General features: G+C 40.4%; 1 non-coding gene across 1 annotated transcript; it reads left to right on the top strand.

The window, feature by feature from the left end:
- The first annotated feature begins 5,753 nt into the window (after positions 1-5,753).
- TRNAK-UUU (transfer RNA lysine (anticodon UUU)) lies at positions 5,754-5,826 on the top strand. Its single transcript has one exon. It is a non-coding gene; the product is annotated as a tRNA-Lys (tRNA).
- Positions 5,827-15,084: the final 9,258 nt, after the last annotated feature.

Raw genomic sequence — 15,084 nt, 5'->3', positions numbered from 1 at the left:
TAAGTCTCCACAAACACTTCAGCCTCTCATTTCCACTGGCCTTCAGAATTTTCTTGCATTTCATTATATTCAGAAATAAAGTAACATTTGCCAAGAAAATGACTCTTTTTATTATTACCACACATACACTGCTCCACACCCAAGCCACAAGCCATTGCTCATACAGACCCACACTGCTCCATCCCCAGTACTCACTGCTCTGTTCCCCCTGCCAGACATGCACGTCCTCTATTCTCACCCACATCAAATGTCTCCTTCTCTATGAAGACTTTCCTCATCCTCTAAATTAAAATTAACCTCTCTCTTCATATTCAACCAATATTTAAGTGCCTAAGGAAAGCTGGGCAGTTTTAGGTGCAAGATGTACAACAAGAAAAAAATATATACAACATGCTGTTCTTCCACTGGGAGAGAGAAACTTTAATTAATTAAATAATGAATACATGTAAAATCTGTTATGATACATGCTATAAATGAGTAGTTCATGGTACTGTGATAAGGGCGATCTGACCAGTTGTAGGTTACCAGAAACTATGAAGGATCACAAATTTATAACAAGATAACCTAGCAGTTCATAAACCTATAATGACAGAAGACACAAGACTCTTGGGTCCGAGATGCAGATAGTGTTACTCATACCAAAACAGCAGCCACAACAGTACTGTGCATGGCCCCTCACTGCCCAATCTCCACAGAGCAGCTGGATCAGGAATGGATATTACCCGCTCCTGCAATAAGATGCAGCACAAAAAAGGAACCTCGAATTTTAGGAGACTGACTCTTGGTAAGACTGTCCACCTGCCAATTTAACCCTCTGGAGAGAAATTAATGTAAATCAATCTCCTCCAGAGAAGAAGGGAAACATCAATACTGCTCTGGAAGGGAAGCAAACGTCTCCAAGGAGGGGAAGAAGAAGGCTTGACTACCCAGGATGTCTCCAGGGAGGTATGTTTCTAGATCTCTCAGGGGAAACACTATCTCTACCTTCCAAGGCTGTTTACTGTTCAAACATGCTCAAAAAGCTTGGACCAGTGAGGAATGAAAGAAATCTACAGAGAACTGTCCTCCCATATCGCAAAGAACCCAGAAGTCTTCCTGAACTTTTGTGCTGAGATCTGAAGAATGGGTAGGAATCAGTGGATTTGGGCAGCAGGAAGCATCCACACAGAGGTGCAGTGCTCGGCACAGGACAAAGCACAGTGTTTTCAAGGAAGTAGGTGCATGGCAGCAGCACACAGAACTAGATGAATCTGGAAAGGGAGACAGGGACGGACCATGCAGGGCCTTGTCAGCCCATATTAAGGATGTCGTGCCTTACATCAAGAGCAGTGGGAAGCCAAAAATGTGTCTTAAGCCAAGGAATGCCAATGAGATTTGCACTTCAGCAAAGCCACTCTCTACTTTGTAAAGGATGAACCAGACTGGGGAAAGACATTGTGTTCGGCTTCCCACAGAATTCTGGATTAAAATAAATTCTTCAAGCTTGTCCCCTCCACATTTTACTGTCCCTCTTATACCCCCCACACAATGCAAACCAATACTATGGAACTTCATGCATCATTTGTTGTTCGCAGACAATACACAAAGCACTAAAGTATCTTCATTGTTGAATCAGTACTAAGAGAAGCCCCTACCTTCCCACAGCTTCTACTTTAATGTGCTAGAACATGTGAATTTGTTTGTGTCAGGTAAGGTCTTGAATCCTTCAACTTCTCTACTTAGGATACCTCAATGTGTCCACCATCGGAAAGATCTAGATGAAGATGAATGAGATTTGTGAAATGTTCAGCTGCTCTGGAAAATAGTACCTGAATTGGATTAAATCAGCATGGTTTTGAATGAGAGCTGTGAGTTGGCTTTGGTGGCCTGATACATAAGAAAAGAATATAAGATGCAGCTTGGAATCTAGAACCGTGATAAAAATTTAAAAATCTCAAGGCACTGAGGCTCAGTCAGTTAAGCATCCAACTTCAGCTCAGGTCATGATCTCGTGGTCCGTGAGTTCAAGCCCCGCCTCAGGCTCTGTCTGATAGCTCAGAGCCTGGAGACTGCTTCAGATTCTCTGTCTCCCTCTCTCTCTGCTCCTCCCCTCTAGGTCTCTCAAAAATAAATAAACATTAAAAAAATTTTTTTTCGGTAAAATAAATCTGAAATCTTGACTGGCATGATGAGAGAAGCCCAAAAGTTAAGACAGAGGCTGGAAGTATATGACGGGCTAAGAAGGGCAGAGGACACAGTGGCTGCAAGTAGCAACTTCTTCAGAAATAGCTGATTGGTTTTATATACGAGATATCGTTAAAGTGTTACCTTTTGCATTTTCCCCTTCACCACAAATTTAATAACTTTATTTTCACTGCAGCTCCATCAATTTTAGTTTGGATGTGCTATGATTCACTTCCCCAGAGCGTTTGCATAATATGTATCCTGCAGGTTTCATTTCTATAAATCACTGCTTTTTGGGGAGAAGGGGAGTAGATTCCAGGCACGCTCCAGGCTTTGAGTTAAGTTTTGAGACCAAAAAGAGATTGCATATCCTGATTGCTAAGTTATCTCTGCTGTTCACTGAGAAATTATTTTCCCTATAACACTTCCGTTTGTATATTCGATAAAGTTAATATCTGTGAAATCAGTTGATTCTCACTGCACTAAATTATACCAGAATAGACAGAAGATTGACTTCCTGGTATTGACAAGAGAGAACTCTCAATGTCTTTTGACTTATTATCTCTGGCAGTTGGAAAGAATTACAATAACACATAAAATTACTTCACAGGGTATGTTTAGAGAGCAAAGAAAATTAATGGAGGGATGGATTCTTAAGGTATTTTTGCCTTTTGACAAAGATTTCTATTTCCTGTCAAACATTTTCTCTGAAATGAACTGGAGGAACACAATGTAAATTGATTTATCCGCACCTTAAGAAATACCTGAGGTTTAATTGCCTCTGCAGTATTTATGCTTACATAAATAATTCAATGGCAAATTAATCCAGCTTTTGTAATTACCTCCCATAGAGGCACATGGCTCAGTCCCAAGGACTTAATTGCGGCTTGATGAAGGTATTTAGGTCACTACAACCAATAAACCATATAGAAATTTTTGAAAACATAAAGAAAAGAAATCCATAGCTTTCAAGCCTAAGCTCTTAGAAAGAAATACAGTATTTGCGGTTGATCCTAACCACTGTGGGCTTCAGGAAACATAGTTCTATTAATGAACTTTCTAAAAATACGTTGTTTTCAACCTCATCCATGAACTCAAAGCACACCGGATCCTTAAATCCACAGTCTAGGGACACCTTTCCCCAATCAGTGTACCTCCCATACAACCAGGTACAAACAGCGATCTCCTCTGCAGGGTTTCGTTCATCATCTGCAGTCAGCCTATGTTGAGCTGTTCATTTCCTTTCACTTTGCACACTGCTCCTCCCCAGAGCTAAAGCTGTAGTCCTGGACACAGCCTTCAAATAGAGGGGAGGAAGGTGAACTCGGTGCTGGCATCTTACTGGAGCCTTCACCAGCTAGGTGATAGCTTTCTCTTTTTTCAAGAGTTTATATTTAAGGGGCGCCTGGCTAGCTCAGTCGATTAAGCGACTGACTCTTGATTTCAGCTCTCAGGTCATAATCTCATGGGTCATGGGTTCAAGCCCTGCATCTGGCTCTGTACTGACACCACAGAGCCTGCTTGGGACTCCCTCTCTCTCCCTTTCTCTCTGCCTCTCCCTTCCTCATTCTGTCTCTCAAAATAAATAAACTTCAAAATAGAATTTATATTTAAGAAGCCAGGATGCCTCCCCCAAAAAAGATAAAAATCATATACCCTATCATTCACCCGTTGGAATGGTGACTAAAATTGCCATAGAATTTTAGAGCTTATTACATGGTTCAGGTGCATTGTCTGCTTATTCTATTCCTAACTCAACTGTGAAGGAATTAATGTAACTCAGTTGCATAGCTAAAGAAGCACGGGTCCAAAGAGGTTGAATAGTTTTCTCCACATGAACAAGATAATAATTTGTAGAGCCAGGTTCAAAAGCATATCCTCTCACCCCAGCCTGTATGCACTCTGAGGGGAAGTACTTCGGTTCACTGCTCTCTACCTAGACCTAGAACAGTGTCTGCACAAAGACTCCCGGGAAATACTTGTGCAATGATGGATTGTAAGCCCCATGCTCTTTGCTCTGCACCCTATTGTCTTCCTGGAAACCTATGATACTTCCACACTCCCTTCTCCTTCCCACATCCAGCCTGTCCTTCCAATTTAGGTGATTATCATCTAGACTTCAAACAACACTGACATCTCCTTCATCATAAAGCCTTCCTACGTGATTCCACTCATATAAAATTATCTCATAATTGAGCATCTCATCATGCACTATCTTATGTTAGCTTCTAATTGTATGTTGTTGCTCTTGTCTCCCAGTTCCTCTCTGTCTTCCTCATTTCTGCCAAGCCAGGTGTGTCTGTGTTAATCTGCAGGTGGAGCCCATTTGTACTGAAGATTCAATAGCTAAAGAGCAAAATTTTGGCAAGGCAGCAAGCTGAATCCTTTTAACTCTTGCTGCTACCATGGGAAGGAGGAGGAAAAAGTAATTAGTAGATAGTGAGAGGTAGGAGACATAAAGCCTCAGGGAAGGAATCTTCTAGGTAACAGTCAATCATTTTCCTGCTAAAAGCTACGATGGCTTATATGAGACCCCACCAGTCACAGAAGGGCGGGAGAGAATTTATTTTATAGCAAGTGTTTTGCATGGTGAATTTATAGTAAGGAGAACTGCACCTCCCAGAAGCTGGGCAGAAATAAGTCATGCCACCTGGTTGATGGCTTCTGTGATCTGCTAGTGAGGAGGAATTCGTGAGGAACCCCAACACTAGCCAGAAACTAGACCTATAAATTAGTTCTAAATGTATATGGGTTTGGGTGTGCTATTTAAGTAAACAGCTTGGTTTTTTTCATGATGTAGACTCACTCATTCTCAGTTGTTATTTTCCTTACAGAGTTAAGAACATTTTCAGGTGCTTTTAAAAGGGTACGGTCACTGTTCCCCTGCCTTAACTGAGCCAACAGAGGAGCAGGCTGCCTGACAAGGCCTGTTCTTCACGAACCTGAGAGCAGTCCAGCCCTGAAGGAGAACATGTAAGAAATCCTGGACTCAAGCGCCTTCCTTTTTCTCTCATCTGTGTTTCTTATGTGCACACTTCATATCCTGATCTGCAAGTGCATAGAGACTTTGCTGGACTGCAGCCCTCCCCTCCCCACATTATAGGTCAGTTCCTAGACCTCCCACAGATGACATTTTTGGGTAACTCTCTGCCTACATAAACTGACAATGTCTTCCTACTGCACTGTATCCTGTCTGCACCCTCTGGGTGTTCCCTTGGTCTAGCTAAAACTCAGGAGCTATGTCCAATGTTTCTCCTTTATCCCCCTTCAAGTGTAGGCAATGGGCAAATGTTCATTACGTGCTCATTGAATTAAAGCTCACTCAAGTTTAAGTTTAGGAATGCATAAATACTTTCAGATATTGAAATATAATAAAATGTGGTTTCTTAGCCTGTAATCTGTAAATGGATTTCACTGGGCCTCTCTTCGAATTGTATGAAAATTTTTATGCTGGATACAAATGTTCATTTTGCTGTGAGGAGCCTAATTAACTGTTACCAGCTTCTCAATGGGATCTACTCCCAAAAACAGAGTCCTGCTATCAAAAACTCTCTAAAGACTGAAAAAATTTAGAAAAGACAAAGAAGCGCACCTGGCTGGCTCAGTTGGTAGAGCACATGACTTTTGATCGTGGGGTCGTGAGTTTGAGCCCCACATTGGGTGTAGAGATTACTCAAAAGTAAAATCTTAGAAAGAAAGAAAGAAGAAAGAAAGAAAGAAAGAAAGAAAGAAAAGAAAAAAGGCAAAGAGATCTCATCCTTAAAAAAAAAAAAAAAAAAAGACAGATTATGTTTCTGCAGAGTCAACAATCCTCTTTGTTATATAAAGCTCCTGTCTGGGATCAGGAGAGGGGAAGACAAGTGTCACTGCAGACCTGGATTTCTTCTAAATTAGTATTTACAGGATTTGTTATGTCAGAGAACCCACTCTGATAGTCACACTTTGAGGGTCATGGGCTTAGACTACAGGATACAGTCTGTCTAGAGAAAGCAGGTAGCAAAATTAGCTCCTGTCTACAAAGCAAGGGTAAAGAGTCTCATTTGAGAAATATTTAAGGGCTTCATCAATTCTCCTAAGAGTCTCTCCTTTGACAGTCCTTTGACAGTCAAATCCTTCTCTTTTAAAGGGACTCTCTGACATCACCTCAGCAGACTTTCCTTTCTTTCGTGGTTAACTGGTCTAGCTCCTCCAGACCCTCATTTCTCAAAGCCCCCAGTCTTACTTATAGGAAATCCCACATCTTTTATAAGATTCAGTTTCACATTTCATTTTGCCTTATTTTTGCATTGGAACATGGGGTGTTGACACACTGGGTGGCTGGATGTAAGGATTAAGCAGGAAGGGATGTCTAAGAGCTGATATTTTATAATTGGTCAGTTAATTAGTGAATATTTTTAAGCTGCTATACTCTAACAACTCTGTAGCGCTGTAACTCAGGTAATAAATATTCAGATAATTAGGACCCCCTATACATCAAAATGTTAACAGCAGCGATCTCTAAGTGGTGGGATCATGAATAATAAAAATGATAACAGACATTAATTGAATGTTCACTATGCATGCTAAGCACTTTACAAGCATGATCTCATTTAATATTCACAGAATCCCCCTGAGAGAACTACTACTATTTTCCTTCTTTTCAAATGAGGAACTTGAGGTTTAGAGAGGTTAAAATACTTACCCAAGGTCACACTGGTAAGTGGCAGGGCTGGGATTTAACTCAGTTTGTCTGATTTCAGAGTCCAGACTCTTAACCTCTCACTTATTTGTATTTTCTTCTTTCATACAAAGAAAATTTATTACTAGTGACATAAAGGGGGGAGAATGATTATTTCTTAAAACCACTGAGTACAACTATCACCTTGTACAGCTTTTCAAAGTCATATTCCCCAGTCTGTTTACGGTCCATTTGATAAATATCATCTATCAAAGCTTATTTCTCTGGGATTTTATTAGAAATAATGCCAGTTAAATTTCTTTTTAAAAATGAACATTTCAGTCAAAGGTTTTTAACTGCTAACCAATCTCTGGCTACAAGCCTGTGGCATCTACTGTTTGCAAAGTTCCTCTCTTGGTAAGAATACTAACTCACTTCTTTCTCCTAAACTCAACATTGAGGTCTGCATAGAGAGAGCTAAAGAGTTAGGGCTAGACACCACATTCTCTCCCACAGGGGACAAGAAAGATTTAGAATTTGTATTTAATCATTTGTTCAGTGGCTTTTAAATATTACTTGTATAGATTTCCATTCATTTTACATTTTATTAATATTAATACTTTATTCATAGTATTTATGTAGTAATGTGATTATATTAGAGTTCTCCAGAGAAACAGAACCATTAGGATATATATAGATACATGTAAGAAGATATAGGAATTGGCTCAGGCAGTTACAGAGACCAAGAAACCCACGATCCCTACTATCTGTGGTCTGCACTCTGGAGAACCAGGAAAGTGATGGTGTATTTCAGTCCAAGTCAGTAGGCCTGAGAAGCCAGGGGTGTCAATGGTGCAACTTCTGGTCCAGGGGAGGGGTACAGGGTAAGTCCCAGAGTCTGAAGGTTCAAGAACCAGGAGCTCCAATGAAGATTGATGTCCCAACTCAAAATAAAAGAGAATCTGCCATTCGTCCACCTTTTATTCTGTCTAGGCCCTCAACAGATTGAATGATGCCTGCCAACATTGGTGAGGGCAATCTTCTTTACTCAACCTACTGAATTAAATGCTAATCTCTTCCAGAACATGCTCACAGATACGCCTAGAAATAATGTTGTACCTGCTATCTGGGGACCTTTTAGCCCATCCAAGTTGACACACAAAATTAACCATCACAGTGACCATGGATAACTCTGAACAGCCCAGACCCTAGGGAAACCACATATGTCAGGCTGTTCAAATGTCTGGTAGAAGCCTTGAGTAGCAAACTATAGGACCAGGAAGATGGTAAGAGGAAGAGCAGGAGTGGGGCATACTTCAAACAGACTTTGCGAATCATAAGGAGATAAGGAAAGAATATGACCTCAGGAGGCAGACTAGTACTGGCAGTATTCCCAGAAACTCCCCAGTGTTTCTCCTCCCCACAGCAGTGTTGGCGGCAGCCCTGTGGCAGTATGGGTGGTAGCCAGTACAAATGGAGCTTGTCCAAGCTCCGGTGCCATTGATACTGCAGTAGCTGGACACATCAGATTCATATGTTAAAGAGCAAACAGCAGAATCCCCAGTGCCTTACATGACCCCCTGTAGCAGCAACATCAGTCTTACTGAAGACTGGTTAGATTTTTTCAGTTTTCTTTCCAAGAAGCCAATATACTGAAGACATATCTTGGACTAAATAAACCCATGGATGAAAGGACGCAGAGGATTAAAGAGGGACACCTGGGTGGCTCGGTCGGTTAAGCATACGAGTCTTTATTTCGACTCAGGTTACTATCTCACGGTTCGTGAGTTTGAGCCCCACATATGGTTCTGCACTGACAGTGCAAAGCCTGCTTGGGATTCTCTCTCTCCCTCTCTCTTCCCCTCCCCTGCTCATGCACACACACTCTCTCTCTCAAAATAAACAAATAAACTAAAAACAAAAAAAGAAAAGAAAAGAAAAGAAAAAAGAAAAAGGATGAAAGAAAAAAACTGATACTGAGATAATGGCCTTATTAGTACCCTGGGCTGGTGAAGCAGAAATAGTAAGATATATTTACAGAGCTTATATGCTCTTTTATATGATTTTCTACCTTAGTTTAATTGATTTTTATGGAGCATAAATGTGAGGAGTTTTGTATTTATATAACTAAACCTATAAGCTTTGTTTATAACATTTTTATATTGCTCTCACATTAATAATTCACAGTCCTAGAGCACACCCTGTGTGCTAAGCATTAAAGACTTAAATTAGATAACTTCGTTCAACCCAACAATAGCTCTAACTTTGTTGCCCTTTACAACCAGGATACTAAGCCTTTTTCATACCTTATAATTTTGTATTCTTTTTGTAATTTCATACATTTTTACAGTAAGTGGAATGAGGCGTGAGTCTAAACGTATTTATCTCCATGCCAATAATTAGTATGCCTAAGAGCAAGAGTCCAGAAATTATGGCTTGTGGGCAAAATCTGGCCTGTTTTCTGTTTGTAAAAATAAAGCTTTATTGGAACAGAATTATACTCATTTGTTTGCATATTGTCCAGGGCTTCTTTCACACCACAAAGGCAGAGCTGAGAAGTTACAAAGTCAAAATATTTACTATCTGGCCCTTTACCTAAAAGCATTCATCACATAATTATTTATTTCTTCATTGTTTTATCTCATCTCATTTGTCATTGTTGTTTACTACCTCTTTTTAAGCCCTCCCTGAGTCACCATAAAAAAAGTGCCAGCCAATATTAATAAATACAGATTTATTTAAGCCAGTCAGGTTTTTCTTTAATGACTTTTACTATTTTGGATGACTTATATTGATTTCAATGTTAAAAGTTGTTCAAGTGAATAAAGACAAAGAAACTAATTGTCATTATTTACTATCACTCTAATAATTATGTACAACAAGCAACAACAGTACTTCACTGCCATATAATAATAAGCATTTATTTAGAACATGCATCTGCTGAGGGTTGGCTAGTGTAAGAGGAGCCAGCTGGTAACACTCTTCCATATGTCCATCAACCTCTTCCTGGCACCAGCTGCCCCAGGCAGGTTTTTCTCATTGTGATGGCAGAAACCCACAGGTTTCTTAAACCGGAGGCTCAGAACTGGCACAGTGACACTTTTGCCTCATCCTATTGGCCAAAACAAGTCACAAGGTCAACTCAGATTCAGGAGGCAGGAAACTATACTACAAAGTCACATGGCAAAAGGCAAGGCTACAGGGAGGAATGAAGAATCGGGGTCAATAGTGCAATCTACCGCACAATATTTTATTTGTTTATTATTTGAACTTTAAAGCATTATACACATTTTAATATTTAATGCTGACAACAATCCTAGAAATTAGATATTACCATTACTGCCTTTTAAAAATGAGAAAGCTGAGTAAGAGAATCTGACTTCCCCACTGCCAAACAGTTTGGAAATGGCAGACGCAGGATTTGGATCCAAGCCTACTTCCAAAGGCTTTCCCTCTAGGCCGTATTTGCATTATTCAATTTGTCTAGTGTGGTGGAAATAGCTATCTGCCTGCTAGAATCCAGTCTCTGTTGCCCATAGTATAAAAATCTACCTACCTAGGCACTATAGACTGAATATTTGTACCCGCTTCCAAAATTACATATTAGAATCTAATCCCTATCATGATGGTTGCGGTGGATGGGACCTTTGGGGGTTGATGAGGTCCTAGGGATGGCGCCCTCATAAATGGGATTAGTGCCCTTATAAAAGAGCATCAGAGGGGCACCTAGATGGTTCGGTCAGTTAAGCATCAACTCTTGGTTTTGGCTCAGGTCATGATCTCATGGTTTTGTGGGTTCGGGTCCCATGTCAGGCTCTGCTCTGGCAGCAGAGAGCCTGCTTGGGATTCTCTCTCTCTCTCTCTCTCTCTCTCTCTCTCTCTCTCCCTCCCTCCCTCCCTCCCTCCCTCTCTGCCCCTCCCCCACTTGGACTGTCTCTGTGTGTCTCAAAATAAATAAACAAACTTAAAAAAAAAAAAAAGAGCATCAGAGAGCTCCCTTACCCCTTGCATCAAGTGAGGACACAGTGAGAAGACAGTCATTTACAAATCTGCAAGTGAGTCCTCACCAGACACAAAACATGCTGGCCCCTCGCTGCTGGACTTCTCAAGCTTCAGAACAGTGAGAAATAACTGTTTTTTGTTTATGCCACACAGCCCATGGTATTCTGTTAGAGCAACCCAAATGAACTAAGACACCAGTCCCCACTGCACAGAAGTTCAAAAGACTTACTTCCACCAATGAAATGTGAGCAGAAGTGATGTGTTCCATGTCCAGGCCAAGGCTTTTTAGAAGAGAATCCGCCTCCTCCACACTTTCTTTCCCTTTTGGCAAGCAGATGAAGAAGACAAGGCTGTCCAGTGGACTTTCTGAGATAATGGATGTATTCTGTATTCTGCATCGGAACTATCTCACATGGTATCCCCTAGTCACATGTGAACACTTGATATATGGTTAGGACAACTGAGGAATTGAGTTTTTAATTCAACCTACTCTAAGATCTCTGGTAAAGTAATTCCAACCAATTTAAATTTGTTATGGAATTCACCAAATAGAGTATTGAGGGTTAAGACTGAAAATATATGAGAAGGAACCAGAAAATGTAAATGTTCCCTAAATCTGATTTGGCAGAAGTCAAATAGTAGCCAATACTTTGCAAATCAAAATAAGGCAAAAAACAAAAAACAAAAAAATCGTAAACTTTTGATATAGTAACAGCTGATATTTTCACAGTTTCCTTCTGACTAGGTTATAAATTGAACTCCCCTTGGGGTGCCTGGATGGCTCAGTCAGTTAAGTGTTTGACTCGGTTTCAGCTCAGGCCATGAGCTCATGGTTCATGAGTTCAAGCCCCATATCGGGCTCTGCACTGACGATGTGCAACCTGCTTGGGATTCTCCGTCTCCCTCTTTCTCCCTCTCCCCTGCCTGCTCTCTCTCTCAACATAAGTAAACATTAAAAAATTTTAGTAAAAACAAATTGAATACTCCTTTACTACAGAATTAATTTACTACTCTCTTATTGGTAAATAAATTATTATTTTGAGGCAACCTGACATAAGGTATACAGGCATAAAGCCACCTATTTAAAAATCCACTCGTTCCCTAGAGCACATGTATCTTTTAGTGGTATTTGTTATAACAACCCAGTATTTCTTATGGCTGTGAAACTCAGATGGTCTGCACACTTTCAGAACAAATCACACCGGCGTAGCTCCCAAACGTCACTCCTAACCATTACTCAAGACAGTCAGCAAAGCCAGTGCCCCTTGGTTTATGCTAAAGTTCCAGAAAACAAGCATTTATTCTTCCAGTGGAGTGGTGAAAGAAAACATGGAGCATATACCCTTCCTTGGCTATTAACACTTTAATTGTGAAGGCTAGGGAAGATGATGGCCCACTGCTCTCTTACACACTATCACATGTAGAAATCAGTTACAAATGAAACGACTATTTGGACATTACAACATCAGAAAACTGTGATTGCTTTTCAGCTTCTGTTTATTTTACAAATACAGTGTTGGTTTGCAAGCATAATTCATTCCAGAAACATGCTTGTAATCCAAAGCACTTGTATATCAAAGTAAATTTCCCCATAAGAAATAATGGAGGGGACCCTGGGTGGTTCAGTAGGTTGAGCATCTGACTTCAACTCAGGTCATGATCTCGCAGTTCGTGGGTTGGTCCCCACATCCGGCTCTGTGCCAACAGCTCAGAGCCTGGAGCCTGCTTTGGATTCTGTGTCTCCCTCTCTCTCTGTACCTCTCTCTCTCTCTCTCTCAAAAATAAATAAACATAAAAAAAAGAAATAATGGAAACTCACATGATTCGTTCCACAACCCAAGAATATTCATATAAAAATGATTACAATACTGCAATATAATACAAAATAATACAGACAATACAAAATATAAAGAAAAACAAATTAACCTGCATTTATCTTTGAAAACTTTTGTGGCTGTTGTGAGGGAGACAAGAGAGAGGAGGGTTATTGTGCAGGACAACCTTCATTCACTATCACTAATGGAATCACTGCTATCTATTGGCTTAACACAATCTTTTTCTTTTTGTGCAACTTTAACAAGAAGCCTATCCAATGATGCTTGCTTTTGCCTCCTTTTGAGGATTTCCCTGAAATGTGACATTGCATTGATGATCACCCACAATCCCACAGCGAAAGAGTGAGAGAAAGAAGAACCATTGGTTCAGTTGTGATCATGTGACATTAGGCGTCACATACTATTTGTATTGTAAGACATCGTTCATTTATTAAGTTAAAATTTATTAGAGATGTTTGCTCATCTTGCAGAACAAGTTACTCACAATGCAAGGTTTCACTGTAGTTCTAAGTACCACTGGGAAATGTTCTGGTGATGAATGCAAATGGTAGTGAGCCCTCACTATCAAGGGGAATGCCACTTTTATTAAAGGCAAGTCTATGAGAAGGACCCATGCTCCATTATCTACCCACAGCTATCTCTCCAGTATCTCCCTTTAGGAGGACCTCTTTGCTCTTGGCTGTAAAGCCTGTAATTAGGAGTGAGAGCGTTCATATTGTGGCTCTTCCTCTTACTAGCTGAGTGACCATGAGCGGGTCACCTCCCTGAACCTCAGTTTCCTCTTCCACATGAGAATTAAAGGGACTAGTGCAGACAAAGTGTGCAGTATAACGTAAATGCACGTTGTTCGCATTTAATACATGTAGCTGTTACCCATTTTTGGAGACTTCTCCATCCTCCTCCTATATAACACCACTCCTTATGCGGACAACTTAAAATGCCACATGGCAACTTAATCATTTTTAAAACTTCAAAATTCATTCAACTAAAAACAGTCTCACAACGTAACTGAGAAATACAAATGCATTTTAGGAAGCAGATAAAAAGGAAGGTCCTCCAAACAGTAATGTATACAGGCCAGTCCAGTTATGGGTCAGACACATGGAAGATTAACAGACACTCCAAATAGGTCTTAGCCAGGCAGCTCTCCTTGTTACCTTGAAAAGAGATTTTGCTAGTTTCCTTACTCATGCTAATGGTTTGAGTAATAAAGTAATTCCCTTTAATCTTATAAAATAAAATTATTATGATCACAGAAGAGATAACTAATGCTGGGCCCCTCACCTTTCTCCTATTTGTTACCTTGGATTTCTGTGATTTGCATGCTTGTCTTACGCTTAATATGTAGATGTTGGACCTGGCTGAAATCTGAATGACCTGAAGCTTTTTTCCAGGAGGTTCAAATCCAAGGCTTTGATTCAGGTAAGGATTCCAAATACTAAATGTCTGGTACTTGTCAGGGATCTCCAATGACACTGGAGGAGATCATACAGGACAGATGTCCTAAAACATACCCTTCTGCAGCCTTACTTCTCAATTTCCCTGCAAATCACTCTCACTTTCCTTATTTACTTATGGTTTAAAGTTATGAGAAAGACCTCAAACAAGTGAGGGAATTATAAAAGATGTTACCACACAGACGTTAACTGTATATAAGCATTTTTAAAAATATTTCTCCTATAAGCTGTGTCTTAACAACATATTGTGTTTGTCCATGACAAACTGCTTCCAGCAAGTTTTCTAAGATCCTTCAATTGATCTCTGTCATCACTGCTTCAAGCCAGGGATCCTGAGCAGAATATAGTTTCTGAGGGGGTGGTACACAAAAATGCAAAGGCATGTGTGGCAAACACAGTTGGCTGTCCAACAAGTATCTGTGCTCCTTTTCCAGAGTGCAGGGTTGCTAAAGGAAGCAGCTGCCCAACCAGGAAACACCCACCCCCACCCCCTGAATCTAGACATGGCCATGTACTTACTCCTACTAAGGGGATATGAACAGAAAGGACATGTGTCAGGTCCTGGATGAGATGGTTAAAAAGACTGTGTGCCTCCTCCATGCTCTCTCCTCTGGCTGTCAAAGATCAGGGTGACATTGGAAGTCACATGCTGAATACTGTGAAGCCACAAAATAAAATAAGTCTGAATCCCTGAATCACTTCTCAGAGGAGAGGAGACTGCCTTACTGGGAAACATCCAGAACAAACTATTTAGTGAGTGAGAAATGAACTGCATCAATCGCAGAAGCTGTTGTTACCTCAACCTAGAGCATGAGCATTCAAAATTAAAATCTAGTAATCCCTATCAAAATAACACCAGCATTCTTCACAGAGCTAGAACAAACAGTCCTAAAATTTGTATGGAACCAGAAAAGACCCTGAATAACCAAAGCAATCTTGAAAAAGATAACCGAAGCTGGAGCCATCACAA

This window comes from Panthera onca, chromosome C2, assembly GCF_046562875.1.
Source record: "Panthera onca isolate mPanOnc1 chromosome C2, mPanOnc1 haplotype 2, whole genome shotgun sequence".
NCBI classification, from domain to species: Eukaryota; Metazoa; Chordata; class Mammalia; order Carnivora; family Felidae; genus Panthera; species Panthera onca.
Note: the sequence above shows the minus strand (reverse complement) of the source record. Positions and strands in the feature narration are given on the sequence as shown.